Source organism: Oncorhynchus gorbuscha, linkage group LG14 (assembly GCF_021184085.1).
Source record: "Oncorhynchus gorbuscha isolate QuinsamMale2020 ecotype Even-year linkage group LG14, OgorEven_v1.0, whole genome shotgun sequence".
Lineage (NCBI taxonomy): Eukaryota > Metazoa > Chordata > Actinopteri > Salmoniformes > Salmonidae > Oncorhynchus > Oncorhynchus gorbuscha.
The window spans coordinates 27,054,105-27,071,131 of record NC_060186.1 but is presented as its reverse complement, the minus strand read 5'-3'; positions in this window follow the sequence as shown (position 1 = coordinate 27,071,131).

Here is a 17,027-nt window from a genome sequence, read left to right as displayed (position 1 = left end):
GCAGTAGCTCACCCAGCTAAACACCAAAAGCATAGAGAGTAATCATTCACACGTATTGTTACTGTTGCTCTTTTTCATTCAGAGAACATTGGTGTGTTGGTTTACGTGTGTTTTTCCTCGTTCTCGTTGATCTGGAGGTGATGGAGTGGTCACCATTATGCTTGAGGAGAAAGATGGCTTAATATGTTATCTTTTATACTTAACACTCCACTGGGCAAAAACTGGTTGAAACAACGTTGAAAACTGACTGGATTTGCAAAAAGTCATCAAAGTAAGGGAATATTGTACTTTTTTCACACACTTTTTAACCTAATTCCAATGACATTCAGAATTGTTTTGTTGATTCACTGTATCCACGTTAGTTGACGAATCAACCAAATGTAAATCTAATCTAGACGTTGAAATAACATCAGTACCCAGTGGAATAGTTCTTGTTTTCACTATTGCTTGACAACGCAACAAAGTACTTACAATTTGATGATGTCATTGGGTAGAACTTTTTTAATTCATGTCTTTTCCGACAAAACGTAGACACGTACCGTTTTCACATATGCAGACACTGGTATTGTGCTGGAGATATTGAACATGAGGTTGAAAAGCAGTGAATTACCCTTTAACCCCTTACACTTGTGGGAGTTGACCTATATGATAGGGTTACATTTAAAGGTTTATTACAGAAGAAATATCCATCATAGCAATCAAAAGGGAACAGTTTGGACAATTTGGGCACATCATTAGACTAAAGGTGAGGCCAAAACAGTTAGACACAAGGCTGAATCACACTGTTGATTTTATGTGCATTTACATTTACTGTACTTATTGCCACATTTGTTGATAATAAAATCTGAAAATACTTGGATATATTCAGGAAAATGTTGGGTAGGTGCAACAAGACAAAACAATTACAAAAGTTTCAGTGAGAGGTCTAACTGGTGTCTCCAAGTGGCCACACACCTCTCCATAGTGTGCACAGTTCCTTCATCATTTCAAAGCACATTTATGACTTAAATAATAGCTTTCAACTATAAGGTGGTGTTTTGAGCTCTCCTAGCTGTGCCGCTAAGGAACTAGAGCAAGCAGACGTACTGTTGTTGTTTACGCATTCCAAAACGGCCCATCATAAATCACAAGCTAGTCAGGTGAGCAAAATTTGAAGGCATGTTCTTTTGCAGAAATTGATAGTTAAAGGAAAAATTCACCCAAAACCACTAATTCTCTTAACTTACAGTGTTAGATAACACTCATATTTAATAAAAAAACAAAATAAATACAAATGTTTATTTTGGAATTATAATAAGTTTGCTAGCAACTTGAAAATCATTGTGGAAATTGGTTGCAGCGCAAGTGAACTACAAAATCCACAATGCAATGCTGGCTGGCTGGCTAGCTGTTACAATAATACCAAAGACAATATCAGCATGCAAAGTAGCCAGTTAGCTGTAAAACCGCCTCAACAAACTGCACAATCAATGTCGGAGTCTACAATCTCACCATGTTCAACCTGCAGATCGATGTGCCTCAGAGTCGAGTCTGACATTCGCAGAGGCAGATATACTTTCGAGGAGATGAGAAACGTTGCCCATGCTACGCAGTGAATTCTGGGCCATTCTAGGACAAGGAACGCTCTATGCCAATCACTCAGATACACATGAAAGCATGAAATGACACGCCAGGTACGACGCCTTGTCATCTTGTAACTGTACATCAAGCAGAGTGATCATAAATGTGAACACTGTGTATTACATGACTTTCATGATTATGTTCATGTGAAGTGCATATTTGAACTAACGGTTGTTTAGCTTGCTTGTATGACATCAAAGCGGCATTTATTCGAAATCCTCATCGTCTCATCTTCTTTCAAAATACATTGAGTCCTCTTTATTTACAGCATCTCCCTCACTCAGACAACAAAACATTTGCAAAAGTTGCCCAATTAGCGGGAGGGATGGGGGGGCAACTTCTTGTCGCGTGCGGTGTTCAAGTTCAGAACCGCTGTCAGTCAAAACTAATACTGCACTGTGAAGCGAAGATTTTAGCTCTGATGTCATGTATAGCACTTACTTATCGGTGCCCAAATCTGCTATTTTTAACCGATATACGCATATGATGGTAAATAGCTACGAGGAAAGAAGAAACTCAATCAACAAAATAGAAAATGTCCCCAAATAAATGTGCCAGTCCTGAAGGTCATAGCTTTCTGAAACCCATTTTAAATCAGTTGCTGTCTCCCCTTTTCCTCGATCTCTCTGTCTCATCTCTGCTCTTTACTCCTAATCTAAACCCAGACAATTCCGTCTCCGTCAGAACAGTCAGTCAGCCTTGATCCTTCAATAACGAACACACCAAGGGACTCATGGTGGACAGGTGAAAGCACTGACCTGGAAAGACATAGTGGGTTGGGAGGTCTAGGAAAAATGCAGCAATACCTACTCCCAATTCTCATACCCAAGATGGAAGGATTGTCCCTGGTCTGCACCCAATCATAATACACAATATATAATGCCCCTGCCTACTTTCTCATCCTCATAAGTTGATCAGTGATGGTGATGCCAGTACAGCAGCCGTGTGCTAAGGTACTGCATGTATGTGTGCGTACAATGCCTACGTGTATGTCATTGTGTCTACCGCTATGTGCGTGTGTATCAGCATTGGGCAGCCACTCCAAACTGCTATCTTCATTGTGCTTTCAGGCAGTCTCTCCCTTTCTCTCCCTGATCCCCTGTGAGCGGATGATAAAATCTGTCACACTGCCGTGCGTCCGTCGAGGAGCCCATTGTTTTGGGGATTATGGGGATTATGGGGCGGATGCTACACGGTGCTGGAGACAGAGGGGCTTGAGCCCTGTGACCCCTTCTACTAATCATTATGTGACGGATATGGAGCGTTCATCTTTTAAAGCCAAGATTTTATTGGATTATCAATTATTCATGGACCAGGAGGGAGGGAGGCAGGGGGGGAGGGAGAGAGAGAAAGAGAGGGAGAGGTGGAGGGAGATAGAGAGAGAGAGGAGGAAATCTTGACTTTTTTGAAAGAAGTCATTACAGATTACACAGATTTAGTTATATTATAACTGCTACAGGCCGAGGCCGGCGGTTAAGGGGCTTTAATGCTTCTTTCATATCTGACAGGGTCTCAATTAAGATTATACCACGGCCCTATATCTTAAGGTCCCACCCGTTACAACAATTACCCTAATCAGCCTATCCGATTGGCACAGATATCCATCTACGATACGTGAAAGCCTGACATGTATAAACCATAACGATGACATACATTTGAACCATTTACTGAACTTCAGAACATCACACCCCTTCCCTCCTTTTTTATTCTAAGGAAACCCTTTGACTTGATGACTGCTATGTTGTCTTTGGCCTATGTGGCCATCACCATCTCCCTTGTCAATATCACGTCAGCTCGTTCTAACAGAAAAGACTTGACTGCCTAGTTGGCGCTTTGACCCGGAGACTGTATGGGGACCTCCATTAAGAGGTTAGGAGACTTAGAGCTCTCTAATTTTTGTTGTGCTCAGCACAGTGCCCTGGGATGAAGGAACATGTTGGATCCACAACCAAATTTTTATCAGACCGACTGGGATCTCTTCTCCATCACTACTGACACAGAGTCCAACTGCTGTTCCCTAGCTCTCTCTCTCTCTCTCTCTCTCTCTCTCTCTCTCTCTCTCTCTCTCTCTCTCTCTCTCTCTCTCTCTCTCTCTCTCTCGACACTAAAACACAAATGTTTCACCAGAGTAATCCAATCAAATCAGACCCATGTATCCTGGAGCCCTGATGCACGGTGGCAAAATGTTCGTGTGAAGCCCAAGTTGCCTACAAAAAAATATATATTTCTGTCTAGTATCCCAGAGTTTCCTCTCTTTACAGCAGCGCCACTCTGTGAGGGTGCCTGGTCCTTCAGGGGTGTTAGGCGGGGTGGCACTGCACACGGCATAGCACATGGCTGGGCACTTCTCTTCCATCTCTTTCTTGGCAGCTTGGCCTCCTCTCTCCACCTTCCTCGTCTGAGAATTTCCCCTTTCCCTCCCTCCCTCTAAGTGAGAAGCTGTTAGCTTGTTAATTGCTTCAGCCTCCCTCTACAATCAAGGTGCTAGCAGCCAAGGGAGCCTGGGGAGCCCAGGGAGGCCAGGGAAGGTGAGATACTTCCCTCTGCTTTAGAGGGGCTTTAAATTAGCCGGAGAAGATACCCAGACAGGCCTTCTGTCCTGAAGAAGAGGGCTGGAGCCTGGAGATTGTCACTTTGTGTCACTCCATAGTGCTGTGTCACCATCAATTGGCCATTTTCTGGTATTCACCTGTTAGTTACCTTTTGAGATGTCAATGGAGATAAAGATTTCCATTACCATGGTTCAGAACCAACCGATTGACACCTTTGTCAATGGAGTTGTGGTGTAGGAGACAAAAAATGATCCTGTCCTCCTTTCTCTTCTTAGATAAGTTGATAAACTGTTGTGTAAGATACATCTGTATCAGGTAGTTGGTATTTAAACACACACATAAAGGCCTTGCCCCCACTGCATGAAAAGCAGAGATTCTGGATGAAATCAGATTTACTATATTCCCTGAAATTTGAGATTCATGGTCGTGGGTGGGAAGTTCCCAATGCGAGTGTGCAGACTGCTGTAGTCTCCCGAACACCCCTGAAAACTTGCTTCATAGAGGAATTTCTGGGGTCGTAAATTCGAAATTATGCATTGGTACATTTCTGGAAATGTCCTTTTGTAAATTCTCAACTGACACAGGCTTCTCTATCTCATGTATTGGAAGAAAAGCTCATAAAAAATTAAGCCAACTCTCTGTGTCTCCTTATTTTCAGGTTTGTAACATTTATTAACATGGTTTAGTTTTCAAAATCTAGAGATAACACGTTAATCTAAACTGTGATTAGTTTTCTGGTCATTTTGATGTATAATTGAAATGTTTTGATCAAGTGAAAAACAAGTAAGGATTTTGTCATTCATATGAGTGTCGCCAAGCTAAGCCTAGCTAACGTTTTATGAAAGTTAATGAGAACAATCTCAGATCATTTTTATTTCTGTTTGAAATGTGGGCTAGCTAGTGCCTAGCTCTGAGCTAGCTAACATTGGCAATTAGCAATTAACATGCAGCCATTAGATGCAAATGTCATTTCAAACAGAAATAACAATTATCTGAGATGCCATCTTGTTCTCATTAACTTTCATACAAAGTTACCTAGGCTTAGCGACACTCATACAAAATCCTTACTTGTTTTTCATATGAACAGCACATATGAACAGCACAAATTATATGTATTTTAGAAGTTTTTTTATGACATTTGCATCTAATGGTTGCATGTTAATTACCATTTGCCAATGTTAGCTAGCTCAGAGCCAGTCACTAGCTAGCCCACCATTTCTACCTACTAAGTAGCTACTTTTAGATTATGTTGTTGTTGGCTAGCTATTCATACATTTAATACACAGGCCTCGACATAAGTAATTACATACAGTATATAGAAGCAACTCGGCACAGTCAAATACTTTCAAAGAACAACTGGCTTCAAATGTGTTTTACAGATACAAACTGGGCAGAGATATTCTATGTTAAACTAAGCCTATAATCGCCACAAATTTAAATTCTTATCAACTGAGCTGAACTTGATCACCTACGTTGTTTGCTACTACCAGACAATAAACAGGGCACTCACCTGAATCCAATGAGTTGTGTGAATCCTGCAAGAAGCATCAGTCAAGGTTCGAAGGTTAGCATCTGTCCTTTTATTCTACTAATTCAAAATAGTTCCACAATGTATTATCTGCGATCTCGCTAGCTATCTAGCTACCTGCTAGCTACCCACCACAATGTTAGTGCAGAAACAGCAAGGATTTCCGTTTTTTATTCGCGACAACAAAGAAAAAGAAAAAAACAATACTGTAAAAGTAATGACTTTCTTATTTGAAAAACTAGGTAACCTACTATATTAATTTAAAAACGCATGCATTAACCAGAAGGGGACTTGGGTTCCAATTTTGGAACACCCCCCCCATGTTCAGCTGGAAGGTGGCGCATGGAACGCAAAAATATTCCTAAAAATATTTAACCTCCACACATTAACAAGTCCAATGGCTCAAATGAAAGATAAACACCTTGTTTATCTACCCAGCAAGTCAGATTTCTAAAATGTTTTACGGCGAAAACATAGCACATATTTATGTCAAACCACCACCGAAGACACGGCTAATTTGCATAGCCAAGTTGAAAAAAATATGCAATCAACAAACGCAGGATTAAAAGAAAAATAATGCACTAACCTTTTGAAATCTTCATCAGATGACAGTAATATAACATGTTACACAGTACATTTATGTTTTTTTCAATAATATGCTATATATATCCATAAATCTCTGTTTAGAATGATGCATCGTTCAAAAAATGCTACTCAAATGTCCTGAGAAATGACGATAGCTCCGGCAGATAACATCAGCTAACAAGGAATACACATCATAAACTTTGACTAAATGTGCATGTTCTACATATATATAGTTAGATACACTTCTTCTGAATGCAATTGCTGTGTTACATTTATTTTTAACGTTACAGGTTTCGTTCACTAGGCTATACTATGAGTCGGCGCTCAAAAAGTAGCATTATGGCTCCTCTATCTTGGAGTCCACATAAACCCAAATTTACCACATAAATATTCCCTTACCTTTGCTGTTCTTCCATCAGAAGACCTGGAAGGAATTATACTTACCAAAAACAGCGTTTAGTTTTGCAGTCTGTGTCTTTCGGTTCTCAAACACGACACATTTCGGTTGAAATGTAGCCAAAAGTCAAGTGGATGCGCACCAAAACGTCAAACTTACATATTATATGTCGATTAAACTTGTCAAACTAACTTCATAATCAAGCTTTAACATGTTATAAAGGTGTACAGCAATCGTGATGACGAACAGAAATGCATGCATTGTATAATCGATCTTGGAAAAAAGACAGGACCTGAGCAGAGCGCGCATTTTCGCATGACCGAAAGGTTTCGACCCGCCAAAACTCTCGTGAGCACGCGATTCTCACAATGAGAAGCCCCATTGAAAGCTGAGATCGCTCTGAAGACAGAGAGACTGTTCCCAGACCTGTAACTGCTTGGGGAGGGTGGGGGTGATGACGTCAAAGTTGGGCCAACTTTTCTGATGACAAGAGAGAGTTTGGGAGAATGACTGCCCTGAGAGTTCTGCTTTACATACAGACATAATTTAAATGGTTTTAGAAGCTTTAGAGTGTTTTCTATTCAATAATATTTTTTATTTGCATATATTAGCAACTTTTGACAAAATAAAATTATGTTTACTATGGGCACGCAATTACTCCAGCGGGGGCAGTAGACAGCTACTCGTTACCACAAAAAAAGTATGTGTCACCCCCAACATTGCTAGTAAGACATACAATTTTGCAAAGGCAATTAGCTACTAAAGTAGACCCTTCTAGAGTTTTGAATTGAGTTGTAGCATTACACAAATGTAACATTTTTGCATTTTCTCAGACATTTACCTCCAAGCACAATGTGTCTGTACGATGTCAAAGAACACAAACAGGTCACTGGAGGTTAATGTTGTACTACATTTCCTCTGTTCATTCAAATACTGAAAAATAGTGACAATCTCTAAAAGGTACAGTATGCTTAATGTTCTTTTTACATATGATAGCAAGGCACTGCACCAGTGGCCTGGCCACCAAAACAACATCAAATTGACCTTTTGCTTACATCCATTGCAGGTTCTTGTGCCACCTGTTACAAGATTGTTGAGGCGGGCGTATCTCACCAGGTTTACCTGAAAACATAGGGGACACTGTAACGGTCATCTTCCTGCTCTTCTGAGGGGGAGTAGCAAGGATCGGAGGACCAATGCGCAGCGTGGTACGTGTTCATGATGATCTTTAATACACTCAGAACACTAAAACAAAAATAGCAACGAGAATGACAAGAAATGAAACAGTCCTGTCTGGTGACATACACAAAGACAGAAAAACAATCACCCATGAAACACAGGTGGGAAAAGGCTACCTAAGTATGATTCTCAATCAGAGACCCCTAACGACACCTGCCTCTGATTGAGAACCATACCAGGCCAAACACAAAACACAACATAGAAAAAGGAACATAGACAACCCACCCCAACGCACGCCCTGATCAACCTAAAACAGAGACATAACAAAAGAACTAAGGTCAGAACGTGACAGACACAATCTTGGAGAATGTAAATAAGGGTTGCGGGAGGAGAAAGTGGACAAGCCTTTTTATAAAAGTAGTTTCTGTGGAACACTAGGTTAATAATTCCTGTTTTACTCCTGGTCCATGGAATACAGAGTGCATACAGGGCCCTATTACATGTTTCATGTTATATATTTGAGTCTAGAAGAGTAGAATGAAAACAGATGTTGAATTGAATTGAACCTGCTCTAGAGTGGCTTCTATAGCCCCCGTACTTACATTAATGACTGATCACTGTACTAATTGCCTCTGTAATCAGAACTGCATTGACTGTTTTACTGAAAATAACAGTAATCATGAGCTAGGTACACATTTCGGCAGAGTTTTGTTTCCTATTCTAGTCCTCGTGCCTGTAGCTCTGTGCACTGACAGTATCACATGCAAAACTTGTTGCATACCTTGTTAGATTGTTTTTTTTTTTTTTTATTATTTCACCTTTATTTAACCCGGTAGACTAGTTGAGAACAAGTTCTCACTTACAACGGCCAATATAAAGCAAAGCAGTTCCACCAATGCAACAACAAAGGAGTTACACATGGAATAAACAAACATACAGTCAATAATACAGTAGGAAAAAAGTCGGTATACATTGTGTGCAAATAAGGTAAGATACGGGAGGTAAAGCAATAAATAGGTGGCGAAGTAATTACAATACAGCAATTAAACACTGGAGTATTATAATGACCATTGGGTAGGTGTTTGAAGGTGATACATCAAGGCGCATGTAGTCAAAGGCATGTGGAGCCCCTTTCAACCAGGTGAATGGAAGTCAACTATTGTTTTCACAATAATCCAAAAAGACCAATAATCTCAGTAATGTCAAAAACAGTTTGAGGGGAGTACAATCAAGGTAAGTGATACATGTCAAAGGTTAGAATTCCCTTTTACTACCTCTCAATCTGGGGTTAGTGGTGTAAAGTTCAGACTTTGTATGAATTACAGTGCCTTCAGAAACTATTCACTCCCCTTGACTTTTTCCACATTTTGTTGTGTTACAAAGTGGGATTAAAATGGATTTAATTGTCATTTTTGTTGTTGTCAATGCCTGTATAGCTTGATTAGTGTTCAAGTGTTCAACCCCCTGAGTAAATAATAAATCACCTTTAGCAGCGATTACAGCTGTAAGTCTTTCTGGGTAAATCTCTGAAAAGCTTTGCACACCTGGATTGTAGAAAATGTGTCCATTATTCTTTAAAGCTTTAGCTGCTGTGAAACAATACGTAATACAACATATTATTATTACACACTACTCCACCATAACATATCCACAATACAAAATCAATCACAAGGCAAAATAACAGTATTAAAATGGATGTGTGTGTAGAGTGTGTGTGTTAGCATGTGTTTGCAAATGCTGTCTGTGTACCTCTGTGTTTGTGTGTGTGTGTGTGTGTGTCTCTTCACAGTCCGGTGTAGTTTTATCTGTTTCTTTTATCTGATCTTCCTGCTTGACTGAGCTAAATGATGTGGAAAAGAGTTCTATGTAGTCATGGCTCTATATAGTACTTTGCGTTTCCTGTAGTTTGTTCTCGACTTTGGGACTGTGAAGAGCGTCTGGTGGCAGGCCTTGTGGGGTTTTCATGGGTGTCTGAGCTGTGCGCTAGTCGCTTAAACAGTCAGCTCTGTGATTTCAACATGTCAATACCTCTCACAAAGACAAGCAGTGATGCAGTCACTCTCTCCTCCACCCTGAGCCAGGAGAGATTGACATGCATATTATCAATGCTGGCTCTCTGTGTACATCTAAGGGCCGGCCAGTGCTGCCATGGATTTCCAAGCCAATTTAAATCAACACTGTAACGAGACCACTTAGGAACATTCAATGTCGTCTTGGTAATCAACTCCAGTGTATATTTGGCCTTGTGTTATAGGTAGTTGTCCTGCTGAAAGGTGCATTCGTCTCCCAGTGTCTGTTGGAAAGCAGACTGAACCAAGTTTTCCTTTAGGATTTGCCTGTGCTTAGCTCTATTCCGTTTATTTTTATCCTAAAACATTGTCATTTAGTAATTAAAATGGCGCCGGAGCAGAAGGTAGACTTGTTACATGCCCACAACCGATTGTGTTTTTATGTTTGTTTATCTGCGCTGTTTGTAACTTATATTTGTACTATTTTTGTACATAATGTTGCCGCTACCGTCTCTTATGACCGAAAATAACTTCTTAACATCAGGACTGCGATTTCTCACCACGGACAATCAGAATCCTTTTTCTTCTTTCACGACTCTGATGAACCCGAGGCAGAGGAAATACTGCTCCCTAGGAACAGGCCTTGACCCCCGTGATCTGCGTGAAGAGGAGGTGGAGAAAGAGAGGCCGGAGGGCGGGCTTCCTTCTGAGGAGTAGGCGGAGATCGAATTAACCCCCACTCCCCTCAATTCTATTCGCAAACATGCAATGTTTGGACAATAAAATGGATGAGTTATTGAGAAGTTATTGAGTTATTATTGAGTTATTGAGAAGATAAACTACCAACGGACATTAAAAACTGTAACCTCTTATGCTTCACGGAGTCGTGGCTGAATGATGACAATATCAACATACAGCAGGCTGGTTGTACTGGCAGGATAGAACAGCGGCGTCTGGTAAGACAAGGGGCGGTGGTCTATGTATTTTGGTAAACAACAGCTGGTGCACGATATCTAAGGAAGTCTCAAGCCATTGCTTGCATGAAGTAGAGTTTCTCACGATAAGCTGCAGACCACTTTACCTACGGAGATATTTCTCATCTATATTCTACCTATTTTCTAAAAACATGTTAAACGTGCAACCAGAGGGAAAATAACTCTGGACCACCTATACTCCACACACAGAGATGCATACAAAGCTTTCCATTTGGCAAATCTGATCATAATTATATCCTCCTGATTCCTGCTTACAAGCAGAAATTAAGTAGGAAGCACCAGTGACTAGATCAATAAAAAATGGACAGACGACAGATGCTAAGATACAGTTTTTCTAGGACAGACTGGAATATGTTCCGGGCATCCTTCAATGGCAATGAGGAGCACACCAGATCTGTCATTGGCTTCATCAATAAGTACATCGATGACGTCCTGGATTGCAGGCAGCATCCGCACTGAGCTAATGGGTAGAGCTGCCGCTTTCAAGGAGCGTTACTCTAACCCGGAAGTTTATTATAAATCCCGGTATGCCCTCCGACGAACCATCAAACAGGCAAAGCATCAATGCAGGACTAAGATCGAGTTTTACTACACCGGCGCTGACCGTCATCGGACATGGCAAGGCCTGCAAACCATTACAGACTACAAAGGGAAGAGAGCTGCCGAGAGCTGCCGAGAGCTGCCAAGTGACATGAGCCTACCGGACGAGCTAAACTACTTCTGTGCTCGATTTGAGGAAAATAACACTGAAACATGCACGAGAGCACCAGCTGTTCTGCAAGACTGTGTGATGCGCTGACCAACTAGCAAGTGTCTTCACTGACATTTTCAACCTCTCCCTGTCCGTGTCCGAGTCTGTAATATTAACATGTTTTAAGCAGACCACCATAGTGCCTGTGCCCAAAAACACTAAGGTAACCTGCCACATCACCAACGAACTAACATGGTCCAAGCACACCATGACAAAACCTATTACCCCTCAGGAGACTGAAAAGATTTAACATGGGTCCTCAGATCCTCAAAAAGGTTCTACAGCTGCTCCATCGAGAGCATCCTGACTGGTTGCATCACTGCATTGTATGGAAACTGCTCGGCCTCTGACTAAAATGCACTACAAAGGGTAGTGCGAAGAGCCCAGTACATCACTGGGGCCAAGCTTCCTGCCATCCGGGACCTCTATAACAGGCAATGTCAGAAGAAGGCCCTAAAACTTGTCAAGGACTCCAGTCACCCTAGTCATAGATTGTCTCTCAACTACCACACGGCAAGCGGTATTGGAGCAGCAAGTCTAAGTCCAAGAGGCTTCTAAACAGCTTCTACCCCCAAGCCATAACACTCCTGAACATCTAGTAAAATATCTACCCAGACTATTCACATTGCTCAACCCCTCCCCTCTCCACACCACTGCCACTCTCGGTTTTCATCTATGCATAGTCACTTTAATTAACTCTACCTACATGTACATACTACCTCAACTAACCAGTGCCCCCGCACATTGACTCCAAAAAGTGCATTTTTTTGCAATATTATTTTATAGCAAACAGGATGCATGTTTTGGAATATTTATATTCTGTAAAGGCTTGTTGTTAGTATTGTGGAGTAACTACAATGTTGTTGATCCATCCTCAGTTTTCTCCTATCACAGCCATTCAGCTTTGTAACTGTTTTAAAGTCACCAATAGTCAATCCCTGAGCGGTTTCCTTCCTCTCCGGCAACTGAATTAGGAAGGTCACCTGTATCTTTGTAGCGGCTAGGTGTATTGATACACCATCCGAAGTGTAATTAATAACTGCACCATGCGCAAAGGGATATTCAATGTCTGCTTTTTTATTTTTACCCATCTACCAACAGGTGCCCTTCTTTGCGATACAATGGAAAACCTGCATGCTCTCTGTGCATGAAATTCACTGCTCGACTGAGGGACCTTACAGATAATTGCATGTGTGGAATATACAGTGCCTTGCGAAAGGATTCGGCCCCCTTGAACTTTGCGACCTTATGCCACATTTCAGGCTTCAAACATAAAGATATAAAACTGTATTTTTTTGTGAAGAATCAACAACAAGTGGGACACAATCATGAAGTAGAAAAACATTTATATATGGATATTTCAAACTTTTTTAACAAATCAAAAACTGAAAAATTGGGCGTGCAAAATTATTCAGCCCCTTTACTTTCAGTGCAGCAAACTCTCTCCATAAGTTCAGTGAGGATCTCTGAATGATCCAATGTTGACCTAAATGACTAATGATGATAAATACAATCCACCTGTGTGTAATCAAGTCTCTGTATAAATGCACCTGCACTGTGATAGTCTCAGAGGTCCATTAAAAGCGCAGAGAGCATCATGAAGAACAAGGAACACACCAGGCAGGTCCGAGATACTGTTGTGAAGAAGTTTAACCTGTTGATCCTACCCCCTACTTTTTCGAACATTCTGTTAAAAATCGCGCAACATTTCAGCGCCCTGCTACTCATGCCAGGAATATAGTATATGCATATGATTAGTATGTGTGGATAGAAAACACTCAGACGTTTCTAAAACTGGTTAAATCACGGCTGTGACTATAACAGAATTTGCGTTTCATCGAAAAGCGCAGGAAAATCTAAAATTGATGGGAAGATGGATGGAGCCAAATACAGGACCATTCTGGAAGAAAACCTGATGGAGTCTGCAAAAGACCTGAGACTGGGACGGAGATTTGTCTTCCAACAAGACAATGATCCAAAACATAAAGCAAAATCTACAATGGAATTGTTCAAAAATAAACATATCCAAGGTGTTAGAATGGCCAAGTCAAAGTCCAGACCTGAATCCAATCGAGAATCTGTGGAAAGAACTGAAAACTGCTGTTCATGAATGCTCTCCATCCAACCTCACTGAGCTCGAGCTGTTTTGCAAGGAGGAATGGGAAAAAAATTCAGCCTCTCGATGTGCAAAACAGATAGAGACATACCCCAAGCCACTTACAGCTGTAAGGGAATACCCCCCTGTATTGGACAAAAATTAATGGCAAGTCATTGGCATCGGACAAACCATATACACATTGGCCAATACCACCCAATTCGGCGTTGATTCATGCAAAGTGTATTGCAAATGCCATATGGCAATTGCCAGTTGTAACACTTTAAAAATTCAACAGGGGGCGAATCCGCTCCACCGGGGTTTTTCATATTGGAAATGTAACCCAAGTCAACGTCCAAAAGCAAAATTTTGAACAAATGAATTTTTTGTCAAAAACTTATCACCCCTTAAAAAAGTGCTTTCTGGACCGTTTTTCGAAATTCTTTCGATTTTTTTGTCAATTACACATGTGTAAGAACTGAATGAATATACTTTTGTCCAATTTTATTATCAGAATTTTTTTTTTTTTTACATGCGCATAAGGAATATGTTTTGTCCAATTTCAATATGATTTCATAGGAAGTCAAAAGTCAGAAGTCAGAAATATCAAAATTTTGTAAAAAACTTCACACACCCTTAAAAAAGTGCTTTCTGGACCGTTTTTTGAGATTCTTTCGATTTTTTTGTCAATTACACATGTGTAAGAACTGTATGAATATACTTTTGTCCAATTTTATTATCATATTGTTTTATATTATTTTTTTAAATTGTGCATAAGGAATTTCTTTGTGGGCCAAATGCCATAAGAAATTTGACATGCTCAAAAATCCTGCAGAAATGCAAAATTGACTGGCCAGATGAACTCGGGATGGCCTGACAGTGATAGTTGCTCCTTTCCACCGCTCGTTATATTGACTTCATCATGTCCATTTTGTGATGTTTTTTCACTATAGAATCATATTGTAAGTACACGTGCATTTGCAATATGTTTCAATGTGCATTTACCATATGAAATTTGACATGCTCAAAAATGCAAAATTGACTGGTCTGATGAACACAGGATTGCCGAGCAGTGATAGTTGTACATTTCCATCACTCGTTGTGTTGATTTCATCATGTCCATTAGGTGATGTTTTTTCACTATAGAATCATATTGTAAGTGCACGTGCATTTGCAATATGTTTCAATGTGCATTTACCATATGAAATTTGACATGCTCAAAAATGCAAAATTGACTGGTCTGATGAACACAGGATGGCCGAGCAGTGATAGTTGTACATTTCCATCACTCTTTGTGTTGATTTCATCATCTCCGTTAGGTGATGTTTTTTCACTATAGAATCATATTGTAAGTGCACGTGCATTTGCAATATGTTTCAATGTGCATTTACCATATGAAATTTGACATGCTCAAAAATGCAAAATTGACTGGTCTGATGAACACAGGATGGCCGAGCAGTGATAGTTGTACATTTCCATCACTAGTTGTGTTGATTTCATCATCTCCGTTAGGTGATGTTTTTTCACTATAGAATCATATTGTAAGTGCACGTGCATTTGCAATATGTTTCAATGTGCATTTACCATATGAAATTTGACATGCTCAAAAATGCAAAAATTGACTGGTCTGATGAACACAGGATGGCCGAGCAGTGATAGTTGTACATTTCCATCACTCGTTGTGTTGATGTCATCATCTCCGTTAGGTGATGTTTTTTCACTATAGAATCATATTGTAAGTGCACGTGCATTTGCAATATGTTTCAATGTGCATTTACCATATGAAAGTTGACATGCTCAAAAATGCTAAATTGACTGGTCTGATGAACACAGGATGGCCGAGCAGTGATAGTTGTACATTTCCATCACTCGTTGTGTTGATTTCATCATGTCCATTTGTTTATGTTTTCTCACTTTTGCAAAGTCACTGTGCATTTGCAATATGGTTCAATGGGCAGGTACCATCACGAATTTGTCATGCTATAAAAATCCTGCAGGAATGTGAAATTGACTGGCCTGATGAACACAGGATGGCCTGGCAGTGATAGTTGTTCCTTTCCATCACTCGTTGTGTTGATTTCATCATGTCCATTTGGTGATGTTTTTTCACTATAGAATCATATTGCAAATGCACGTGCATTGTTGTGCAACTGGTAACCCAAAAATAAAAATATGGTTGTAAATGCATTTACCGGGACTCCTATTGTCCATGCCCGCTATGGGAGTACCCTACTACGGCCCTCTATCTATGGGGTCCGTCCTGAGTGCTTTATGGACTGTTTAAAATATTCTGATGTATACGCATGTTGTGCAACTGGTGATTGAAAATAGGCACCTGGTAACCCCCCAAAAAATATGCTTGTAAATGCATATACCTGTCATTCTGATATTAATGCCCGCTATGGGAACACAGGATGGCCGGGCAGTGATAGTTGTTCCTTTCCATCACTCGTTGTGTTGACTTCATCATGTCCATTTTGTGATGTTTTTACACTATAGAATCATATTGCAAATGCACCTGCATTTGCAATATGTTTCAATGTGCATTTACCATATGAAATTTGACATGCTCAAAAATGCAAAATTGACTGGCCTGATGAACACAGGATGGCCGAGCAGTGAGAGTTGTACCTTTCCATCACTCGTTGTGTTGATTTCATCATGTCCATTTTTTATGTTTTCTCACTTTTGCAAAGTCACTGTGCATTTGCAATATGGTTCAATGGGCAGGTACCATCACGAATTTGTCATGCTATAAAAATCCTGCAGGAATGTGAAGTTGACTGGCCCGATGAACTCGGGATGGCTGGGCAGTGATTCTGGTTCATCTCAATGGCTCGTTAAGGTTGATTCCATAATGTCACTTTTGGTGATGGTACCTCACTGTTTAAACATATTGCAAATGGACAAGAGTCACCAGCAAGTCACCGTCCATCAGTCAATTAGATATCATTCTGACACCAAACTGATACAAACTGACACTAAACCCACTTTTTCCAACCTGTTTAGTAGCCAACTATCACACACTTCAGAGCTGGCCCACAATTCACAACGCCTTTGGTTCAAACCATAAAAAAAACATAAAACACGTATTTACGTTCTAGCTGCGGGTCCATTTCTTATGTTACGTGTAGGCCTAGCTGAGGCGACCCCGAATCCCAAGTTTCGGCTCGATCGGTCATTTGGTGTCCGAGCAAAACCCTAATTGGTGCTGAAAATCCACTTTTTTCCATGACTTGCTACGGGGTCCTTGAATGAGCTATCGGACAGAAACGTTGGGGTCTGTCTATATGTGCCGAGACGGTCGCAATGCACC